The sequence below is a fragment of the Chelon labrosus genome (genome assembly GCF_963514085.1).
Source record: "Chelon labrosus genome assembly, chromosome: 2".
Taxonomy (NCBI): domain Eukaryota; kingdom Metazoa; phylum Chordata; class Actinopteri; order Mugiliformes; family Mugilidae; genus Chelon; species Chelon labrosus.
The window spans coordinates 16,640,708-16,664,686 of NC_140338.1; the positions used below are offsets into that span (position 1 = coordinate 16,640,708).

At 40.7% G+C, this 23,979-nt stretch overlaps 1 protein-coding gene across 4 annotated transcripts in view; it reads left to right on the top strand.

Moving 5' to 3' along the window:
• The window catches only part of gab1 (GRB2-associated binding protein 1), a 50,166-nt gene that overhangs the window by 1,064 nt on the left and 25,123 nt on the right, over positions 1-23,979 (top strand). The window contains exon 1 of one of the 4 annotated variants that reach the window (XM_084555675.1): positions 21,385-21,898. The exons of the other annotated variants lie outside the window; for them this stretch is intronic. The gene's annotated coding sequence lies outside the window, so the exon portion shown is untranslated. Of the gene's footprint in view, positions 1-21,384; positions 21,899-23,979 lie in introns of those variants that run through there. 4 annotated transcript variants of the gene reach the window in all.

Genomic DNA, 23,979 nt, shown 5'->3' on the forward strand with positions numbered 1-23,979 from the left:
GTGCATTTCAGCTCCTGGCCTCATGTTGTTGTTGTTGATGTCATGTGCAGCCCCCTTTAAAGCAAAGAGCATTGTCATCCATGAGCTTTTGGAGTCAAAAGCATCCGAGTCTCACAAGCGTTACCTCAGAGGATTTGACTGCACACTGATTTGCCTTTTGCTTGTTCAGGCACATCACCCCCTATCAAAGGTGATCATAGGTCATGCCAGGGTTAAATGATTTACAAAACAGCTGCCAGTTCATTAGATACACCCCTAGAAATGAATGCATTCTACTGCTACAGTCCTACCTGCGCTGAGTTTTTTTACCTTTATGACTACTGCAATGTTCAGTTTATGGCTAAGCCGTGCAAGAAAGGCGGTAATTCAATTTGTATGAACATATTGGGTCATGAAGGTAATGGCATTCAGCATTTGTTTGAAATAACCCGAGAGCGCTGTTGATTCTGTTGTGTTTCCATTTTGGAGGCTGTAGTTGGTGGTACTATTTAACTGCATGCGTGACGACACGTGTTTCTGTTATTTTGACATCCCCATTTTAGTCAGTGGTCGAGGATAAATAGCCTAAATAGGTGATCCCATGGCTTCAGAATTCAGACTTGTTGCTATGATCATCATTGTTTACCTCCTTAAATGGACTCTCACATAATAGTCAGATTTGTTATGGGACATTTCATGCTCCAGAATTACATATTTCTTATTACTAGTGAGGACGATATCATTGCGGTATGTTTATTTTATTATTTTTTTCTTATACTCTCTGTTTATTTATTGTGCTCCTGGAAAAAAACAACACTTCATAGCCAGCAAAAACCCCATGTTTGCTGTCAAGCCGACACGCTTTCCGTGTCGCTGTCACCGTTATTGATATTTGAATTACAGGGGCTGTAACACGAGAGGAGGGCTTGCTTTTGCAGAAACCACAGGTTCAGTGAGGCATTTTCTGACAACAGTAAAACACAGAAGCACAGAGGAGCTTGAGCTTGTGAAATGGCTGTCTCACGTTCACAACAGAAAGGCATCTGATTTGATGAGGAGGATGTCATAATCCCACCTGCGTGGAGGTTGTTTGGGTAGTTTATTCCTTTAATGGGTGGCGTCTTCAGGACACAGACCAGGAATGATTCCTTATTTACCAATTAGGGATGTCCCGATCAAGTTTTTTTGCACCCCAATCCGATACTGGTCTTTTAATATTCAGCATCGACCGATCCAAGTCCCGATCGAATCTTATCTTTTTCTTTTCTCATCTTACCTGTATTCTCCTAGATCAGATTAGGGCTGTGAAAGCTAATGTAGAGAGGAGAGAGTAGCTCGTACCTTAGCTCCAAACGCTCCAACAGACGATAATTACATAAATGGGCTGGTCATACAGCGCCATAAACTCTGTAACCCTCTCTGTAATGTTTTACGCCTTGACACTGTCTCTTGGAACCTTTTTTAAATGGAGTCTTCAGTTTTTCTTGATGCTTCGGTGCAGCAGAGTGTACGTGGCCTGTTCCGTTTTTTTCTTAATGGTATTGAGTGACAATCTCATACTACCGTCTCAGGAAACATCCGTGTTGCATAATTTACAAATTTCAGTTTGTCTTAATTTTCTAGAGTAAAGTATGTCCGCACAGCAGACATGTTTAGTCGTGGGATTTTGGGTCTTCCTCTTCTGTGATTTGTGGCAGCTTCAATGCTAGCCAACCGCCACTACAAAAGAGGCTAGTGTTTACATGGAAAATCATCATTAAATTCCATTTTTTTTACTTCCAGGGCGGTTAGCTTGAGACCGTTTAGAGAGGGTGGTCTCAGCTCTGTGAACACACGTTACCGATGGACCGATATAGCTACTATTTATGATTGGCTAATTTTATAACCCAGCAGTTTACCTGATTTGTTGGTGGAGCAGAATCTGTTGAATGAGGTTTATTTTATTTTTTTTTTGACCAGCAAATACATAGCCTATATGCGATCAATCTGAACATGTTGTTCATATGCAGAACGCTGGTACATGAACCACAGAACAGCAATAAATGCTCGCGTCTGATCCTTTGATTTCCGCGAGATAAATTTCTGATTTCCAGAAATCCAAATTTCCGTCAAAAGTATAAGAATCACAAAACTGTTTGCAAGCTCGTAGCGTGTTTAGGGTGTGTCGTAACTTTGCTTCTATTGCTCTGCTCCCATTTCCCTGTAAGCACAAACTTAACTTGAGGTTAAATGCAGCATCGTAACGATATTGTATTAAATTAATCAGAAGAAAACATAGGTGTGAAAGCACCTTCAGAAACAGCGTGGTGTCTGTAATGACCCAAAGCTGTTGTTTCTCAGGACACAGCAGGCTGGTGTACAACCTATTTGTTCTCAAGCGGATGTTGCAACTAGCTGCTCCGGTTATATAACTGCTTTGTGGACACGGCAGAATGGTTTTCTCAAGAAGAATTTGAGTAGTTTATAACTGCTATTTGTTTATTTAAATTGAACAACAATGGTCTGTTGTTCTTTGCTGCTTTTTTTATTGTTGATGCAGTTTGTTTATGGTTAAGTTAAACAAAGGACACACTGGGAAACACTTCCACCATGTTTTTTCCCGTTCTCGGTGTGTTTTTATTTTGTTCTCAGTAACAGGTGGTGACGTAACTCTGTGGGTACACTTGGTACATCCAAACCCAGTGTTTTATTGAAGCGTCCAGGTTAAAAAAAAAAGCTAGAAACATAACCTTTTTAAGCAATCAAATAATATGCTAATCTAAATTAACCCATCAACAGCATCCTCTATAGTACATGGTATTTTTTGATATGTGTTTAGGATAATGGGCCAAAATATCTTAATCTCAACCTGTAGCTATATATTCACCTACGTTCTGTATCGTCATTGTTCTTACATTTTTATATGGAAAAACTATATTTGACAAACCTCACAGACTTGTTAAGCAGAAGTAAACTCACATGCTGCCTAGCATTTGATATAATCTGGAAGCATTGCTCAACAGAAATCGGTGGTTGGAGGAAGAGTCCTCCCTGTGAAAGATCATAGTGCTTGGGTAACACTAAGCTGTGTAATTTGGAAATGCAGTCAAATTGTTAAAAATTGACCGGCTGTGTTGCGAGCCGATGCCCAAAATAAATACAGAAGTCGTTCCTTTTTTTTTTTTAGAAATTAGTTACGAAACAGTGGGAGTTTTTGGTGGACATGGATACTGGGATCATAATATGGCTAAGTTGAGGGATTTATTTTAGTATTTGAAGAATCTGATGATATTTCATTTTTGAATTACTCCATTTTTTTTTATCTATTTCTCTATAGAACATTGCCTAGAGGAGGCACAACTACTTTTAACTTTACTACCCTAGATGACACAGCATTTAGTGGATTGGCGCAATACTTTATAGCAGCACTGTTATTAACAAATGTTACTGTGGTAGTTTACGCTAAAGCTGTAGCATCAGAGCAAGTAACGGTTTGGAAAAACTGTTACCTTAACCTTTAGTGGGCTTCAGTACTGATATGAAATCATGTTGTTTTTTGTTTTTTTTTTTGCAGTTGAACAGATTTAAATAAATGTGTGTGTTGTGTTTAGTGGGAATCATATGATGGGGTATTATTGGCTGTAGTAAAAGCCTGGGGTTCTGTCAGATGATGCTGTTGTTATTTTACCATTGCATACACTAAACCAGTGCAGTACAGGGTTCTTGATTGACTTTTAACACACACATTTTAGAGCAGAACCAAATCTGGAACCATATTACGAAAGAAATAAAAGATCATAGTGCTTGGGTAACATGAAGCCTTTGTCTTTGTCAAGGTGGAGAATGCAGTCATGGCAAGTTTAGTTTCGTTTCGACTGTTCTTTATTGTCTGTTCATTACACGTCAGTATCATTATTAGATTTTTATTTTGCCTGATCAGAACACATAGACTTGAGTAGTTTCATCTTCACCTTTTTCATATTTTTTGCTTTTCTTGATTTGTTCCTCGTCAGGTATTGGGTGACCTCTCAGAAAATCAGGATGGGTTTACCCGGAGTACTGGAGTGGGAAGTTATTATTCAAGAATCATATCCCATTACCAGACATTACAAGACATTCTTTGTTGATTTTTGGTGCCAACCAGTTCCTCACTAACGTTGCCCTTTAAAAGCAACACCAAAATGAGCACCTTTTTATAAACTCTTAACAATACTTAACAACATACTTATGTCTTCAAATACATTTCATTATTCTTGGGAAAAGAATACTCAGTACTGATTGACAAAATACTGGATGTAGGTGTTTATATCACTTGATTGCATTATGTTATAGTGTCATTAAAGTCAGTGGTTCCTACTCTTTAGTATACGTGCTTGTTGCACAGAATAAATTGTGAGTGTGGTTCTATTTTCATTGTAATAAGGCATAGAAGACCAGCTTCAACATTTTACTAAGGAGAACTTACATTACATTTACTATTTTGTGTCTTTTTAAAGGTAAAAAATGATCTGCTTTCACTTCTATGTGTTTTTCTGTTCCTTATGAGTGATTGGATTGGATTGAGAAGTTTGTTTTTTGTCTCAAACAGCTAAAATACACAATTTCTACCGTACAGTCTTATGTCTCTTTCAAGGACAACACGAAGGTATCCAACCGCAGTTGCCTCAGGGGGAGTTTTCCCAGACAGAGTTTATCATAACTGTATCCTCTGTGGTTTTCTATTTCTTTGACACTGCAGTTTCCATCTGGTTCTCCTTTTTCTTTAGTTATTATTACCTTATGATCTGTACATTGTCTGACGGGGTTCACTAGTATAACCTTCTTAAAAGTAAGAACGTGAAGACTGGTGTGTTCAGAACATCTGCCATGTGTTATCACAGGGACCTGGATGGAGTTGCAAGACCGTTTTTTCTACAGCCAGCTCTGTTAGAGGGTAGTATACTCTAGCATATCAAGATATAAATATACATAATGTGTCCTTTAGGAGAAAAGGGTAATGCATTGAACAGTGTTAGATTGTCGTAGATTGAGGGAATGTTGGTTCTGGATAACGAAATCCATGCATCATTATGAAAATTTCATGCCTCAGTAAAACACCTTGTCATAACTGTTCACATTACACAAAGCTGTTACAGACCTCAGTTAGAACTGAACATTTTGTGATGCTGATACTGCTGATACTAGAGTTGGTTTTCCAGAGCTTCCCTTTAAATACTATAGCACAGTCATAACTTCACATCCTCCCAGTTTCATATTTACTCATTTCTCACAAAAGCATAAATGAATTTGGTAGGTCTTATTAAGAGGCCTTAAATATAGCTTAAACGCCTGTTAAGGTAAATGCATGTAAATATAAAAATAAAAATGTTTCAGTGGTGTCCTTCCTCTGACACAGCTACAAAGCACCATTGTAATCTCTGCAGTTCATTGGCATGTGCCCACTGAAACAAGATTAGGATTTAGTTTTAAACTTTGTCCGGCCCTTAAAAGGGCCTCATAGCTGGAGCACAAGACTACAGGGTAGACCGGATGAAGGAAAATATTGAACCCTGAAGGTCCTCCTCTGATGGCTGTAAAGGGAGACAAGAGGACGCACTCCATGCTGGTCTTGAGGTCACTCAGCTAAGAGAAAATGCATTTACAGTGTACACCACAGTGTCCGTTAGCCATTACTTCTCTCTGAATGCTTGACTGGAAACGGGTAGTCATTTACTGACCATTTGAGAGAGGTATGCACGCAACAAATTTGACATTGCGGTCAAACGAAAACAAAGGCATAGCCCTGCGATTAAGTAGAGGATTCATTAAATCTGCTTAGCAAGTGGAACAGAGAACAAACGCTCACTTTCTATACCCCCCCCCCCCCCCCCCCCCCCCCAATCATGAAGAAACAAACAAACAAGCAACCCAAACTGGATGCAACAGAGGGGTTCTTGTGCACTTGTGCACTGTTAGCCTCTTAGGCTAACAAAGAAAAATTGCTGGACCACGTCCTCACTGCCACAGCAGTACAGCGCTTTTGGAGCAAGAGCAGGATCCCGTTGTGTGATCTGCCACAGCTTGAAAATGGATTGCATATGCCATTAATTATTTAATGTCCATTACAAACAAATAACCATTAATTATTAATATCTGTGCTACTACAATAGTTATCCTTACTGGTCCACTTTTATCCCTGACACAGTCTATCGTCATTGTGTTATAGGCATATCAGTTTCACTGTAGCCAAGCTGGTATCCACAGTTAGGCTGTAAGAATACAACAAAACTAATAGTAAAGATCTGCAGATTCCACGGTATTTGCAGCCGTTTTATCTTCTCAGTCATCAATGAGATTGGTTGTGCGAGATTTCACTTCTCCAAAGATGAAATCGTTTTTGTGCTGTTGTTCTGGTCCTTGTTTCAAAACACAATAGAAGTAAACATGATTGTGGTTCTTCTCCATTTCTTTCTGGATATTTATAGCCTGTAGTAGGCCTGGAATCATGTCATTGCCTCACAAGGAAGAGCACAACCATCAAAACAAAACATTGAGCTGGTGCAAGCCCTTCTGTACGGTAGCAGCACAGGGCGGTTTTATGGCAGTGTATTCTTTTGCCGCATCCCATGTAATAATATATAAAAAGTGTTGAGAACATTAGGACATATCTGTTTTTCAGAATCTTTGCTCATTGCATGTGTACCAGCTATCGGTTGTGAGAGTTTGGAATACATCCATTGCACTTATCAGTCATTGTTATTAACCTGTTTTCATATTGCATTGTCTCTCTGTGGTCTTATCAGCAGTATTTTACCACGTTGATGTTTGTGACCATGTGAACAGTTGAACGTATATGTTTAATAATTGATATAGTAGGTCTTTCATCTCTTCTGTACAGCCATAGAAACAACAGAGAGCAAGCATCGTCCAGAATTTTCACTCCTGTTTACGGTTTCTTTTACAGTATACGGTGACGGCTTGTTTTGTCAACTTGACAGTCACACAACCTCCAGTGCAAAATGTTGAGTGACGGATAGAACTGCCTTTTGAAAGTACAGTAACTATTGTTTAAAGAGAACACAAAACAAATATGATTGTTTCTCTACGGTTAGCTTCCCTATCGGGAGCTTTGCATAGAGTTTGTGTTGAAAATCAACGGAAAGTATTGTATTTTTCAGCTGAAGCTTCATGCATGACAAAATTGGTGGAAGAAGAAAAAGAAATTGGCCCCGTGCTTTAAATATTCAACGAGCTCTGCTTATATCGTTGGCTGAAAAAGCTACAAGTTTCAGGAGGCGTGTCAATGCAACACAATAGAGTCAAATAAAGAGCGGTTATTTCTGTCACCAAGTCCATGTTGTGGTTATGTGTGTCCCATAGGTGGCGCTGTGTGCAGACTATGCATAATTTCCCTCAAAACTGTATGTTGTTACGCTTACATTAAGCTGCTGTGTCGTTCCCTAAACATGTGTTACCTTAGTCGAGCGCAGATATTGTTGATTTCACTGGTTGGTCAAGGCTAACATGGAGTGTTTTGTAAACAGATGTGTCTCTTTTGCCTGGTGCAGCTGTTTACTGTCCCGTGTGCCAAGTCCACGAAGCAGAGTGACTGCAGAGAAGTGTTTCTCATGCAGACTTGGTTTTCCTGTTTGGTACTTGGGAACAGCTTCTGAGTTGTGTTTTCTCTTAGCGTATGATTCAGTTCAGTTGTAAAATGATCCTTTTGTGCTATTTGTCACCGTGCCAAGTCGAACAGTTTCAAGTGAAGCTATTATTAAATGCAGATGACAGAAACCTCTGAACTTTGCTGCGAGGCTTAACACACACACACCATCATGTGTTTTTCTCATTTCGTATGATTGATCAGGATAATTCTCTCATAAACAGTGATGTGACATAGATTGAAGAGTTAAAAGTCTTTTCTTGGATCAAAAGTCTCTCTTTGTTTCGTGCCTCAGCTTGTCTGCTAATGACACCAGGCTGTAAAAATAGCATGTGTCATAAGGCTGCTTTCTATTTCTAGAGTGTAGTTGTAGTCTCTTCTGGACATTGAACAGGGGTATGAGAACACAGATGGCCAGAGATGGTTTACACTAGCCAGACAAAAGGGCTGTACGAGTCCCTGTTCCCATCATATTGGTGTGCATGTTGTTCAAGAGGGAAAAAAAACAGCAGCTTCGCCAAATTTATGATAATGTGCATTCCTTGAATTCTTGCAAAGCGAGGGAAACTTATTCGGGACTAATGTTAAAGAACTACAAACATGTATGCAGGGAACTACAGACTGGGGTATACCACAGTAGCAATCAATAACTTTGTCATCGGCGTCGAGGTGAGCGAAGAGAAAGCAATCAAGATGAAAAAGACTGGAGTGCTTCTCAAAGTAGCACCATTAGACAGCCTCCAGTGAGAGCAGCTCTCTGTTCTCTCCCTCTTTCTTTCCGTTCCCAGTGCTTCTTGGCAGGCTCCGGCAGCAGGAATGTGAGGTTGCTCTGTGCTCCTCTTTGCTGAGCTGCCGGGGTGTAAGCGCCTGGTCCCTCGCTGCTGCTGGCCGTACAGCTTTGTCTAGGATGGGCTGCACTGCACTGTGCTACTCCACAATGCAATGCACTGGCCGATTGTTGTTTCTCCAACACCAAGAGGGAAGAGGAGCCGCTCCCTGGCGCCCCAACAAGGCATGGCCGCCCCTTCCTGTGTGAGGCGCTGATGGCTACCAGATGGCGGGTGAAAAGAAAGGAGGAGGGGTCCCATACTCTCTTTTTCTCCCTTTGTCGCCTCTGCTGTTGTATTGTTTTTTTTCTGCTTGTATCCTCTACTTATCTCTCGCAAAGATCTTTACTTTATCATTCTCTGCCACTTTTGCCCCAAAAGCCATTTTATTCCCTTAACAAAGGATGACGAAAAGGAGACCGATTGTGAACTCGATGTCTGTGGCATTTAAGCTATACACCATGCTGTGTATCTCCAAGTGAAACACAAGCCATGTCACTCTGACTCACATGTGTTCTGTGACTCAGTGAAGAATTGTATACTTTGAAAGCCCTTTCCTGACGCATACTCCCTTTAATAGTCCCCGCGTTGCATTTAAACATTAAGCTTTATTGTGGACGCATTCACCACTGAAGTCTGCACACACCTATACACCTGCTCAGCAGGAGCAGCAGCGTGCTTGTGCTCATTAATAGGGCTCGCCAAGACACATAAGAACTGAGTTGAGTGATTCAGACTGTACTTCACCAACAGGAGGACGACTGAGCTCTTTGCACACAAAGACTGCTACTGTGTCGTTATAGCTAGAATGATATCAAATATTTTAACATACAAATAAGTAGTTATTCAGGTGAGCATAGTCAAATACTGTATGTTCGCTTTAATGAAGCAGAGAATCACTCGATGGTATGGGCTAAAATATGTCTATAATCTTTGCTGTGTTTTCAAGTGAAATCCTCGTGAGGACACGTTACAAATCAGCCATCATTGCTGGCAGTTCTTGGATGCTGGTTTGGTGTGTCCATATCTTACAATTGTAATATTAATGCTTCTGAAGGGTTAAACATACCAGTGATGTCAGTTAGTAGTGTACAGTAGTCCCTCGCTATAACGCGGTTCACCTTTCGCAGCCTCGCAGTTTCGCGGATTTTTTTTAGTGCAATTTTGCATGCTTTTTGTTTTTTTGTTTTTTTTTACAGCGCATTGTTTTCTGTGTCCTGATTGGCTAAGGGACTGTAGACCATTGTCAATCAATCTCCTCCGTACGGTGTCTCTTGTACAGTACAGAATGCGTTCAGCTTGCCAAATTTACATATACAGTATCTTTGATCGCTGGCAGTGTGACTGAAGTGCGGTATGTTTGCAAGTTATTGAGAAAAATGTATAAAGTGTGTAGTGAGGGGTTTTGCAACCTTAAAAAATTTATAATCATTGTAAAAAATAAAGCTGACTACTTCGCGGATTTTGCCTATCACGGGTTATTTTTAGAACGTAACTCCCGCGATAAACGAGGGACTACTGTACTTTAAACTGTATTAGTAGCACTTTGTTCGCACTGTATTTTAAGAAGTTGAACCGTGGAAAACTGCAATTATGAGAAAACACGAATATTCTCAGAGGATGCATTCCTTTACTCATATTTCAGGAGATTTTTATGATTTGGGGTGATTGAAAAGATCAGATTTTTGTGTGTTTGCAAAGGATCTTTTTTGCTTATCTGCCCTCTAAACTTTGTTTAACAACTCCGCCTCCTCCTTAAGAGCTTTCAGGAATTACTTAATTTCCAAACAAAGCAGCATAGATATTATTCTGATTATAAGCCGAACACGAGTGTCCATGTTATCGTAGTCAGTGACACAGAGGTGAAAAGGATGTGATACAACAATTATTTATATTGTTGAGTGATTATAATCTAAACTAACCATTGGAATCGTTTATCTGTAACAACACCTGTTTTACTAGCAGTGCAAAACAAATAGCCTAGCTCATTAGCACTGGTAAGAAACCCAGAAGCTGCATGAATGAGAGGCCTTTTTGTTTAAACACGTTTTGAATGCTCCTGTTAACTCGATCAACGTTGCCCTTGTGTTTTGACATGTCAGCCTGTTTGATCGGTTGTAATTCTGGTATTTGGAGTTTTGTTGGTTCTACAGCAAAGATTGATTGCATCTGTAAAGCCTTTTTGGATTGTTAAGTAATTCAAATCACCGGTTGAAACTGATGTTTTCAGTGACATCTTGTCTTGAGTTGTTTCTGTGTGAGAAGAGTGCAAGTAATGTACAGGAAAAAAAACGTGGTTTGGTTTTAAAATGTTAAGAAACTTGTAAAAAATCTTTAGTAGTGTACCTAATAATAAGATGGCTTGTGCAAGTTTTTAGTTTTTTATGTTATTGCCAAAGTTCATCAGATAATTGGACATGTGTTCATTCTCCAAACATTTTCCCAGGGAGCTTTTGTTGCGTTCCACTACTTACTGAAACTTTTTGGTGAGATTTAAATGTTGAAAACAAAAAAAAAAAAGATAATGGATGATTTGATTGATTAGGTTTGATGGTCGCTTTTGAAGGTACAAATATGTGTGACCGTATCTGTTCGCATTTAACGGTTCACCTGTCACTGCTCCCACACACACACACACACACACACACACACACACACACACACACACACACACACACACACACACACACACACACACACAGCTGGCACTTTAGTTATGTGGCGCTGTGTGATCTGACCCTAGCCGCTGTGTCTGCAGCCCCTTAATATAGCCCACTGCTGTCATGGTACTTTTTTCCCCCTTCCCTGTCTCTGTGCTGTGAGCACCAATATGTGTGCATGTTTGTCCCAGCCTGTGGACAGCCTGAGTTAGACAGGGGGGTGTTGGGGTGTTAATCTTGAGACTAGATGTGAAATATTGCTACTGACCTGTGTAATTTCTCAAGCTGCTGTGACTCAGACAGGTCCTCAATAAATAAATAAATGAACGTTATCGCTTTCTAATTGACATTGTCTTTTCATTCGGTTTTCATCGGTTTTCCTTGAGCGTTTCAGAATAGGAATTCCGAGGTGACCGAAACGGACAGAGAAAGATGGAGAGCACTTTGCGCTGCCCCCACTGGTTTTGTTTTGGCCACTGTCCCCGATTGCATTAGAGTTACTATGACGCTGCCCGATATCTTTGGCCTGGCCTCGAGCCAGAGGACGTGGTTAAACGCGCACACATGTACACACACACACGCTGAGAGAGACGGCGAGATGCAGCAGAGACCCATGCTCTCAGAGAGGATTCGTTTCTGCACTGATTGGAAGCTGGAACCTACACCCCTTGTCCACCTACCTTCTTGGCATTTCTCAGAACTTTCCCTGGCACTCTGCTCGTCTTTTTTCTCTTTTGGTTGGTGTGTCTTCAATACCAGTGGAATACATTGACCCTTTCCGTCACAGCTCTGATCCAATGGCGTTTGGGTAGCCCATGAGTATTTTAAATTTAAGGTTGGTTGTTTTTTTCCTTACTTAACATCAAATATCAAAACCTTAATTCTGTGAGATGGATATTTCCTTATATGTTTTGCTAAGGGACACAGGCAGCTACTTATGGAGGTAAATGTCAAAATGCAGGTGAATAACAATATCAAAATCCCTAACGGTGGAAAACCCGATGGCCTGTTGCAGTTTAACTTTAAACTGTGTTGACTGAGTGTGTGCAAGTTGCAAAGTGAATTTCCATGATCAGCAGGTTGAGTTACAGGTGTGTGTGAGGTTTTAGGAACAGTTTTTGCTTCAAGATTAAAGCTTTCTCAGCAAAACAGTTCTTTGGTGTTGTCAAATATCTGCTTCTATAAAAACTCTTTTAAATCTCAAAGATGTTTTAAATCAGAGCTTGTGTTTCTATTTTAGTCCGGAAAGATAATCTGATAAAGAATTGGTATGTGTTTCAGATGTGTATATAATATAAGCCACAACTTGTGCTCACCTTACCTGTTATGTACACATTTAGCTGGACTGCGCGGTTTGTGTTGAGGCTAATAGAGGCTGAAAGGATAATTGTTTAAACCCCATCTCGTCAGCGGTCAAGGAACAGCGTGATCATGTGAACCAAGTCTGCCTTGCCAAAGGAATGTGTTGAATTCTAACAATGCAGCTTTGACAAGTGCATGTGACTCTGCACAACAGCCCAGATTGGCGAGGCAAAGGGAGATAGGATGAAAAGAGGAGCAGAGAGGCAGCAGGTAATCAAAAGGAAAAAATGCAACGGATAAAAGTGTCAAGGTTGTTGAGGAGCAAAGCATGTATCGGTTTAACCTTCTGCTTATCTGGGGAAAAAAGTATAAAAACTGATAGACCACACAACAAGGAGATACTGTGGGAATGTGATAAACTTGTGTTTTGGGCAGTAGCTCATCTTGAAGTCAGATGAGCAAGTCTTTATCTCCAGTACAGCTTTAGTTCTCATGGCTGAGAGTCAGCTGCCATGTGCACTCACAAACCATCCTCAGAGTGTACAGGTTGAATAGGGCACTGTATGGACAAGGGTAATTAGGAACATTGAGTCTGGGAATCATTTTCAGCAACGATTCCCATTGGTTATACAAAGGAGCAATAGTAGCTGTAGTGCTAATGTATTAGTCAAGGAGTAACACTGACTTTCTTCATTAGATGGGCCAATAAAATTAAAATCACTGAGATTTGCTCCCGTAAGCAGTAGATGTGGTTTGACAAAGAAACCGTTGAAATGATGGCAAGTTATTTTCAGGCATTATTGTAATACGCGTTATTTCCTTTTGTCTTTCTGAGCAGTGGACAAGAAAACATTTTTTTTACAAAGTGATTATGAGGTAGCAATGCTGTCTTTTACTGTAATTTTAACAAAACTGGTCCCTGGTTCAGTTCAAGCACAAAGCACATAATAGATGCACAACCTCTATTTCTCCATTTCCTAAGTTTAATGTTGTTTCCTACTCACTGGGGTAATGGGTATTGATGATTGATGACCTGGATTTTGCCCTTGCCACCGCAAGCGATTGCAAGTGCGCTTATACCAAGCTGGAGGAATAACACCACGAATCACAAGAGAGTGAAAGGGATACTTGAGTAATAGTGCAAACGTTGACTGTTAGTGATTTGCGCTTTGCTGATCATCCACATGCACATGCTGTGTTTTGAGTTTGACATATTTCAAACTGTATTAGATTTTTATTAGCTAAGGATTTCCAATAATAATGACCTTTAAAAACGCAGCCAGCACGTCAAGGCTGACCCCTCTCACCGCTTTTATTTGCACTTGCTCTCGAACCTCTGGCTGAGACTATTTGAAACCACCATGGCGTTTCACTAGGAGACATTGAATACAGAATATCGCTTTATGCTGATGATATATTGCTGTTTATTACCAAACCAGAGAATTCCATGCCAGTTTTATCAGTCAATTTGATCAAATTTCAGGGTACAAAATGACAAGTCAGAGGCCTTGCCACTGGGTGACTTTGGGGACCGGGCAAGCCTTGTCAATTTTCCATTTAGATGGTCAATTGCTGACTTCGTTTACCTAGGCATCAGAGTATCAGCGAAGGTTAGAAAGTTATATAATTAAATTTGTACAGCAACTTTGACAACAGTTAAACGTGATCTTCACAGGTGGTCCGATCTCCCTCTGTCATGGATGGGCAGGATCAGCCTGTAAAGATGAACGTGCTCCCCAGAATATTCTACCAATCAATAGAAGGGCTGTTTTAGATATTGAAAGATCTATTCCACATTTTATATGGCGTGGAAAGAGACCTAGATTAAAGATGAAGACTCTACAATTACCTGTTGACAGGAGGGTCAAGCCCTTCCCAACTTTCTGTATTGTAACTGGACTTGACATGCCTGGATAATATCAGGCTGGCTCAAACATTTTCTTCATCAAGGGGAAACCCCTGTGGATGCTTGGTGTTGTGCCCATTTCTCCCTCATCAGCCTCATTTCAATTGACAAATGTTAAATCCTGTTATAATAAGTAATAAAGGTAAATAAAGACACAGGAGATTAAGGAAATGCACTTAACTCTACATTACTCTCATATATCAGCATACCTTGTTTAATCACAGAATCACACACATTGTAATCATATTCAACAATTTTATGAATTTCTTGTTATTATTTGAGTTATTATTAAGTTATAATTTAGGTACAAGAATGGAATATTTAAAAAAAATTCTTATTACTAATGAAGAGACATCCCTTTTCTTTTCGGGCAATCTTTTATAGTGGTCGCCGTGTGTTTTTTACTGAATGAATGAGTAGTCAGTCTTTAATGTGATTTAGGACGCATTGTGTATTCACACTCATGGATGTTTTGGGAAACTTAAACCGTTGGAGGGAAGTCCACGAGTGATGGTGAGTGCAGGTGATTTGAGTATGAATGAGTGCAAGCTGTTGGAACAAATCGGCAGGCATGCAAGCTCACACCCACAGAAGCCGACCTAAGGCTAAAGAGAGTTAAAAAAAAAAATACACTGACATTGTTTCAGAGCCTTTTGCGTAACAGCTGAGTTGGGAAAATATTTAGCATTGTTACCTTTTCTGCCTGCGATGTGTACGTGGAATTCCACACATTCTCTGAATATGAATCAGTGTACGGCGAAACGCATGAGCACACAAGCTTCACACAACCTCTGTGGTATGCGTTCACGCCATACACATTCGCTTTCAGCGAGAAAAAGTAGTATCATCTGAATGTGACAACAGAAAGTGGAGGGCTGTTCCAGTTTCATGGGACTGGCTGAAAAAGGAGGTGTGTCTTCCACTTGGCTGTAAAACAAGCCTAGGCATGCTCATCTCGGCTCGGAGAGCAGGACACACGGCGTGGTTAATGCAAGTTCAAAGAATCCGCATCTGAGAAAGGCGGCTTATTGAAGTATGATTTGCAGCAGTATATGACTTCATTACACCTTTTTCGAATTCTTTATCTTTTGAGTTTTGTGTTAAGTAAATATTTTATTGTTATTTTTCATGACCAAAAATCCTGCTTTGATCTTGTGCCGCCTTCTGTTCTGCTGAGTAACCAGGCACCACTTTTTTGAATGCAACACCACTAACCGCACAGACGTACAGATCACAGTCCATTTCCTTATCTCTGTGTTCGGCATCTCAAGCCATTTCCTAGTGGACAGACTCGAGCAAGAGAGCAGCTAATTAGATCATGTCTAAGACAACCTCTCACTGGCCACTAAATGTGATTTGGAATAATTTTCATTGGACTGATTGGATTAGACTGCTGCTGCTGCTCACTGCATGGATAAGGGCTGGCTTAGATGCACACACTCAGTATTAACAAGGCACCTGTTATCCATCATTGAATTGTTAGCGAGCAAGAAGCCTCAAAATATGAAAAAAAACTTTCTCAAGACTTTATTGGTGTGCACTACAGGGACGAAAGCAGTATTAGCATAGAACAAATAAGTCAAATGCTCACACATACACCCACTCACTCACCCACAGATGCTTTTTAGGTCTGACTGGAGAAGTCAGTCATATTATCATGCAGTGGTTCTCCTGCAGAAAGCAGACCATCATGAGTCTGTCGCTCTACCCACACCCCGCTGTAGTGTGAATCTGCAGTAGTGTGTAGTACTTCACTGAAGATTTCCAGCTTGCACCACTGCAAGTTTTTGAAACAATTGTACAAATATATGTAAAAACTTCCCAGAATGTCCATGACATTAAAGTATATCATAGAAGGCTCTTATAGCACTAACTCCATCATTTGGAGGAGGAGTGAATAAAAAGCTTTGCTGCGAATACAAAAGTCGGATAGTGCACTTTCTAGCATGTGGGCACAGCTTGTTGAGTGGTGGCTGATATTTTTGGTTCTGCCCACCTATCTTGAGCCGGCCTGTTGTAGGTGTTCTGTAGTGGAGAGGCGGTGTGCAGTGGGGGTTGTGGTGGGCAGTTGTTGCCAGGGGAGGTGGTGCGTTATTTTCAGTCCATTGTGTCTACTTCCTGTGGGTCAGGGGTTATTGGAGCAGGGTGTTGCAGACTTGATGGAGTAAGAGGAGGGGAGGGAAGTCAGCAGGGTAGGCAGGAAAGTGGCCAGACGCACTCGACAACAGCGGCTGGTCAGCGGCTCGCTTACCTTGCTTATTCTGCGCTGTTTTCATCCGAGCTAAGCTTGGACTCTTCGTAACCAGGTAAAGAAACATGAATTGCGTTTTAATCACCGGTTAGATCGTCCTTGACGATGTTGTTTTTCTGCGGTTCACTGCATTCCGGCTGCTAGCCTCATTTGCAGAACATTGTTAGCTTTGTGGCTTTCCCTTGGCGTTGACTCAGTCAGTATGGAGATGTTTGCTTTGGGGTGATGGCACAAACAAAAATATGGACGACAGGAAGTGGAAGTTTGATGACTCTCACTTAGCCTAAACACCACCTTAACGGTGTTGATCGGAGCATTGTGTTGTCACGCGCACTGATAGCAGTTTTATTCAGTGTTACAGCTGCACAGTTAATCTTTTAGTGAATCATATGTAAATAACTGTGATCGTAGAATAACTTTATCTTTAATCTATGCAATAGAGTGCATGAATGACTGTCCATTCCAAAAAAAAGGCTCCTCGTGTTCATCAGGCTGTGGGTAGGTATATTATAGACCTCACATGGTCACATTTTTGTTGGTAATCAATGGGATCTATGCCAAGGAAATAGCCAGCAGGACACAAGCAATTGCTGTGGCAATATATGAGGGTAGACTTTGTGCAATATTACATTTGAACAAGATATCTTGAGGCCAAAGCAAGGAAAAGTTTAGTATTATTATTACTCTCACTCACAAAGTAAGTAGTAAAATTGAAACTACAAAAACACTTTCAGTTTAATGCAAAATAACCCTAAGGATTGGATGAATTTTTAGCATTCACTAGAAGCAGAGACAGTGGCAGCACTGTGGCACAGCATGTGCAGAATTCCCGTTAGTGAGTCATAAACTTCAGAAGAAAAGACAGAAATTTGAGCTGCCAAATCAAATTCACAGTTTTCTGGAGAACTCGCAGGGAATTGGCTGTTGGCTGCAGCGCCAGGTTAATATTAAAGCAGAAGCGTTTCTAAAGTTAGCACTCGACAAACCCCCAAACACAACTGCAGTGACAAAAGGAGGCAAAACAGGAAATCTTTTTGCCCAGAGTGTGTGTTGGGACCAGATGACCAGGAAGATAAAAAGCGCTAACAAAGTGGAAACTTCCACTAAGGGATGTTATTTTGCTTTGTGTGTGTTTTTCTCTCCTTTTTCGCTGTTTCACCAAGCCTCGTGTTTCCTGGCAAACTTAGTAAGAGGTGGTTGGTGTAGCTTTGATGAAAAACCTAATATTGCAACTGCTGAGCAGTTTCTGTGCTCCCTCAGTCGTACATGAAGTGAAGCTGCGTTAATGTTTAAACCTGCTCCATTGGAGTTAATGCTTTACTTTGTGAGTGTGGTGTAAGTCTGAAACTGTCTGCAAGCTGTGCAGTGAGTACCACTCAGTTCTTTACCTCCTCGTTCTCTTGCCTGATGCATCTTCCCCAGCTTCTCCCTCGTACTCTCCTGATCTTTCCCTCCCCCTGTGTGCGGACACTCTAATGAATCATATGGAATGATTACTTGACTAAGAGTTCCTGTCCCCGCCCTGCAAGTAAGAGTTAGTGCAGCAATGATAGCAATTACACAGTTGCCTATCTAAGCCAATGGAGTAACAGCGGCACTGTGGTCCTGGGCCGCAGTGAGACAGTTGAGAATTACTGAGTGAGAGGTCCTCACAGAACATAATACCTGCTCTCGAGACTTTGGTAAGTGTCACTCTTTCATTTGCTGGTATTCTTGTCTTTTGTTGTTTGTTTGAAGCCTGCTTAGTAGTATGGGTAAAGACTGAATATTCTGTTTTTGATTTAAAATAGTTCGAATAATTGTCTTTTTATTGAGGCACCTCTAAATTAAGAACACCTGTTTGTCCTTCAGTCTTTCTGAAAAATGTCTCTCTTTGTATGCGCTGTTTGCAAAGATAGCAGTATGACTTCTGGGGTCTGTGTTCTTTGGACAGTTACTGCAGATTGTTAGGACTGGGGTCAAATGGCGCCTGGCTGGGTGAGAATTTCACAGCTGCACATGAAAGCAGAGTGACCGTGGGATGGAAGACTGAGCGAGGGAATGGCGGGTTGTGTCGCCGACGCAGTAAGCGAATCGGCTTGTTTTGATGGTACGGTCGGTGCTCCTTATGAATCAATACGCTGTTGATGAGCACGCTTATAGGATGCAGCCTCACTGATGTACTCTACCGTACAGGGGGATCTCTTTATGTTAACGCAGCTGCTGTTGTGTTCAGAAAGGCTCGCTCTGAAGCCTTCAGTAACTTGTCAGAACAGAAATGGGCACGTACACTGCAGATGTCAGTTAACCAGTTTATTTCTGGCAAGGTAGGAATGCACAAATGTTACTTCCATAGTGTCCCCAGCTGCATAAAACAACTGAACAGTTATTTTTTTTGGTGTGAAGCCAACGTGTTCAGCCTGTTAGTTTGCACAGTGGTTGGTTCTGGCATCAGGTTGCTGCACCAGCTTCTGCACAGAGCCCCCATGAACTTACTAGCAGGTAGTGAAGTAATGCAGTATTTTATTTTTGATTTATTAAGTAATACAGAATTACATCTTGAAGAAATGCTCACACTGCAATATTAAGGTTCACAGCTGTTGTAGATAAATGGATAATACCAAGTGGAAAGTTTCCACTGCTTGTTCCAGCATGAAATTTTAACTACTCATTTGTTTATTTTCTGAAGTCATATAACTAATTTACTCTGTACTCTTGAATGAACGAGCACCTCTTACTACCGGATATTTACATTCAGATAATGCTGTTAATTAGCTCTATATTTTATATTATATGTAGCAAAAAAACAAAAAACAAAAACCTTCTACTTCTACTGGTCACTTTATATTTCTAACAGGTCACTTTTATTTATATTTCTAACAGGTCACTTTATATTTTTAACATAGTTTATAGTTGTATAAACATTTCATTTCTAGTCATTTTATATTTTTTATATAGCTTTTGTATTGCTGGATGCTTGAATTTCCCTCGGGATTAATAAAGTATCTATCTATCTATCTATCTGTTGTCCTGGTCTGTTCTGTCTGTTCAAGTAGATGCAAAAAAAAGTAGTTTAAGATTCCCTCAAGCATCAAGTCATCAAAATTATTGCAGCTTACAACCTTTTTCATCGTTAGTTGTGTTTGTTTTATGAAAAAAAAAAAAGAATGATTAAACAACAGAACATGTAAGGATTTGGTGTTTGAATACAAGACTAGTCATTTTAAATCCGTTAACAATCACGGTCTATTTTCTGAGGAATCCTGGATCCTGAGCTTTGGTTGTTCTGGAAGAATTGAGACTTGAGATTGTTGTGTGTCTGACCTGTGTGGGAAGATGGGGCGCTTGCATACAAAGGAACGATTTCAGTTTAACAAAGATTTGCTCTTGTTTTCACTTGGAGGGGAGAGAAATGAAGAGGTTGACTGTGAGATGGGAGCAGCGTTTGCGCGGTGGACACGGATCATAATTGACAAAGTTCAGGAGGACCAGTTGGGAGTTGGAGTTTTTTTGTTGTGGGTGTTTCTTAGGTGGACGTGTAAGGGTTCAGTAGGACACACATGCAGGCACACATGAGCTGGTATTGTGGTTTCTTCAGTGTGATTGCCTGGGTGGTCCTATCTTTAGCCGTGTTCTCACTCTTATTTCTCTCTAATTTCCTTTGCTGTCTTTGGCCTCAATAATATTTTTTTTGTAATTTTATATGTAATATTGTTCCTGAGTTCAGTGTAGTCATAGGAGACGGTATTTTTATCATGGCTTTTAAAGTAGAATAAAAATGGTTATCTGATTAGCTGTTTCGTAGAAATTACATTGGTAATGAATATATATGCTTTTTTAACACGATTCAAACATAATTGTTTTTTTAATGAATTGATAGAATGATAATTACTCCAAATTACAGTCAGGGTCAGAATGAATTCCACCTTTGTATCAATTACAACGAATAAAATAAAAACAAATACAGATAATCTGATCGTAGCTGATTTTCCTTATTTGTTTTAAAGCAGAGTAGATGGCATTAAAAAGTGGAAGTGCTTCTGTGTATGAGGTGAATTTGCAGCCCCTCTGAAGTTTCTTATTGCAGCAGAGCATAAGGGAAAGCACACGATTACCTCAAACAAGCAGTTGATAAGTCTGCAAAAAGTTGTTTTCATTACCCGTGTGTTAAACCTGATTACAAACTGGAGGACTGAATCGTAAATCAATGGCAGGGTTTGACAACAGTCATCTACAAAGCTGTAAATTATACAGTGTTTTATCAAATATTTTACCATCACTACCCTCACTGTCCTCAGTCTCACAGCGGCCAGACCAATCATCCCTATTTTTCTGCTCCTTGTATGTCCAGCCGGACATCAGCGCTTCACAGTTTTGCATTTGAAGCGAAGGAAGTAGGTCAGTTGAAGACCTCAAGTAAACGTCTCGTTAATTTTGGCCTAACTGAACCTTTGGCGCTTTTTTACATTTTAAGACACTCTGAGACTCCTTGATATCTCGTAACTTTAAAGGACCTCCAGTCAGAGAGTTGGTGTGTATACAGCATTAGGAGAAAGGGTTTCGGGGTCAGAGCACTGCCAAAGCGGAGCTTTTTTGGAGAAGGCGAATAGAGGAAGTTGTCCATGCTGTGGCATCCCCGACCTCCTTTTATTGAGGTTGCAGATGGGAAACAGAATCATAAAGTCTCCACAGGAAGCAGAGGAAGGCCCAGATCCAGGGAAGAGGATGAAGCCTTCAGATTCTGTTCTAGAAAGAGGAACGCAAGGAAAAGTGATTTGCCTGTAATTATGTGCTATGCACAGCCTTTCGATTAGCAGTGGGAATTAAGATTTCACTGCTCTAATCTGGGGAGAGGACTATATAGCTTGAACCGTTTCCATTAAGAAAAGCAACATGAGTGGTGAGGCTCGTAAAAAATTTTGCTTTTTCAATCATGTGATGTAGTTCCCTTTAAACAGGATGCGGGTTAGGACATAACATAGTGAGCGATCCTTCTGAAACAGTGTAATTTGTGGAGAGAAATTGCAATATATGTCTTCATTTTTTTATAAACAAAGGAATCCAGCTAATCCCAGCGTAATATACATTTCAAAAGTCTTTCTGTGAACTTAGCACACACTCTGTAGCACACACCCTCTGATTTAGCTGTGGCAGTTAAGAGGGTCTGGGACGACCTGATTACATAGAACAGGAAGTTGGAGGAGGGAGAGGTCACAAACTGCAGACCCCCCGCACACACTGCAGCACATGATAAAGTCCTAAAGGCGCAAACGACAACAAAAACAACTCTACACTTGCTTAGTCACTGTCAATAACAGAGAAAACTACAAGACACAAAATGCAAACGGCTGCTGTGGATGTACAGCTTGGGAGGTAGGCTCGTTGTTTTGTGCTCACGCGTTGAAAACGTTCTGCTGTGGTGAAACATTTGTGTGAATGTCGGTTAGCTCGTCATCTTTTTTCACGCTAAGCTTTATGGCGCCTTCTCATTCATGATAATGAGCTGCTGAGGGTTAGTGTTTGCCATACAAGGTAACGGGAAAATTGTCACTTGTAGATCTCATGCATTGTTGACCTCCATTCACAAGTGCTGCATGATCACGGCAAAGTTTGTGTTAGTTCATCAAAGCATATTTGTAGCATCAATCTGCAGTCTTGTAGTCTGGACCAGTAATAGTTTGCTTTCAACAAGAAATGATTCCGATAAACACAAAAACTACTACAGCTCAAGGTGAAACATGCAGACAGAGTGAAAGAGAAATGCAGGTTTTCTGCCACCTTCTAAATATATTGTCTCTGTTTAAACCAAAGATTCAAATACATGCTATAGCTACACAATGTGATATGTTAAGAATTCGGCGATCCTTGGGCAGTGTCTGATTTTATCAACCATGCGGCAGATATTGCTATCAAATACCATTAACTGATGAAACCGATCGGACTAATGAATCAGTAGATTCTTTGTTAGAAGTGGCCATGAGCCTCCCTTGTGCTCATGGTAGCCTCTAAAGCTGAAGAGGCAGAACAAGTTTTAAAATCCATCGTTGATGCAGCCCTGAGCAATAGAGAGCGCGCAGATAACCGCTTTCTTCTTCCTGACCGTAACATTTTACCCACTGCTCTGTCCCACACCCTCTCACGCGCCACGTGTCACGTCTGAATGAAGCTGTAAGGAAACATTAACTTAAAAGTAGGTCTAAATCACACAAAGCAGTCACTTAAACAGCTTTGCAGTGTCTGCAACGTTACACTTTCAGTGTCTGAAATGGCTTCAGTGGCTACTTCGCCAGCTAACTCAACATACCAGGAAATAACTTGAGGAATAAAGATTTGTTTCACTGGAACCTCTTGCTATAATCTTAAAATTAATTTGCTGAAAAATGTACTTTCTGATTGTTTATTATGTCAGTACATGGATAGCATTTTGAATGGTAATGAAAAGCTTTACCGTCTATTTGTGTGCTTGTATTATACACGCCACAGGTAACATGAAAATGTCTGGACCTTTTTAATAGTGTTGTTTATGAGCATCTGTTTAGACAGGCATGTTTGTTAAGGCGATGGTTGCCAGAAAGGTCTTTAATCATTGTCAACAGAATATTGTGCTGAGCTTTGGAAAATGTTTCTCACATCAGGTAGGGGATGCATTGGAGTCCACCGTGCACAGCTCGGATCTCAAGAGACCAATCAAGAGTGTTTACCTTGAGTTGGGAGACCAGTGCTAGCATAGGCTGACTATTAACCACTGTCCACTGATGATGGACCTGAGGCATGCACATTTTTCATGGAAGTCCCCTCTTCCTTCCAGCAGGCGGAGGGCTGATGACGTGGGCTGAACAACCTCACTAAGCCAAAGGGCATGCACTCTTACTTGTACGTTAACTGCCCTCTCTGGTGCTCAAGGATGTAAAAATAGCTGTTTAGCAAGAATCCCAGTCATGTCTCGCTAACAAAGACTGATTTATACAAGTCGCGGCACTAGGCATAGAGGAGCTTTTGTCCCTCCCTTCCTTCTCCTTCTGCAGACCTCGTCACCAAGGCCATGAGTGCCAAAATCTCTGACGCTCTTGACACTCCTCTCTTAGAACAGCCTTTGTTCAGCACAGTCTTAGGGACCTGATAGTGAGGCTAAGGGAAGCACTGTGGTCTCCAAAATTGCGTATTTGTTTACAGCGTTCAAGTCAGATCGTAGTGTCATGGAAATACTTTGTTGAGTTTTTTTTTTTTTTGCATTTCTGCGTCAACAGATGCGGTTATTTAGTATTCAGGTATTTACCCAAATAGCTGGAAATGTCAGACAGTTTTGGAAATTCTTGCTTCTTCAAGCCCTTTATGCACCCACAACATTACACGTGACTTAAAAATGCCCAGTGTTTGACCACACAAAGGGGCAGAAGAAGTAATACTTGGCGTTGCTGCAGTGTAACCTTTTCGCTGAGTCAGTTTTAATCGTC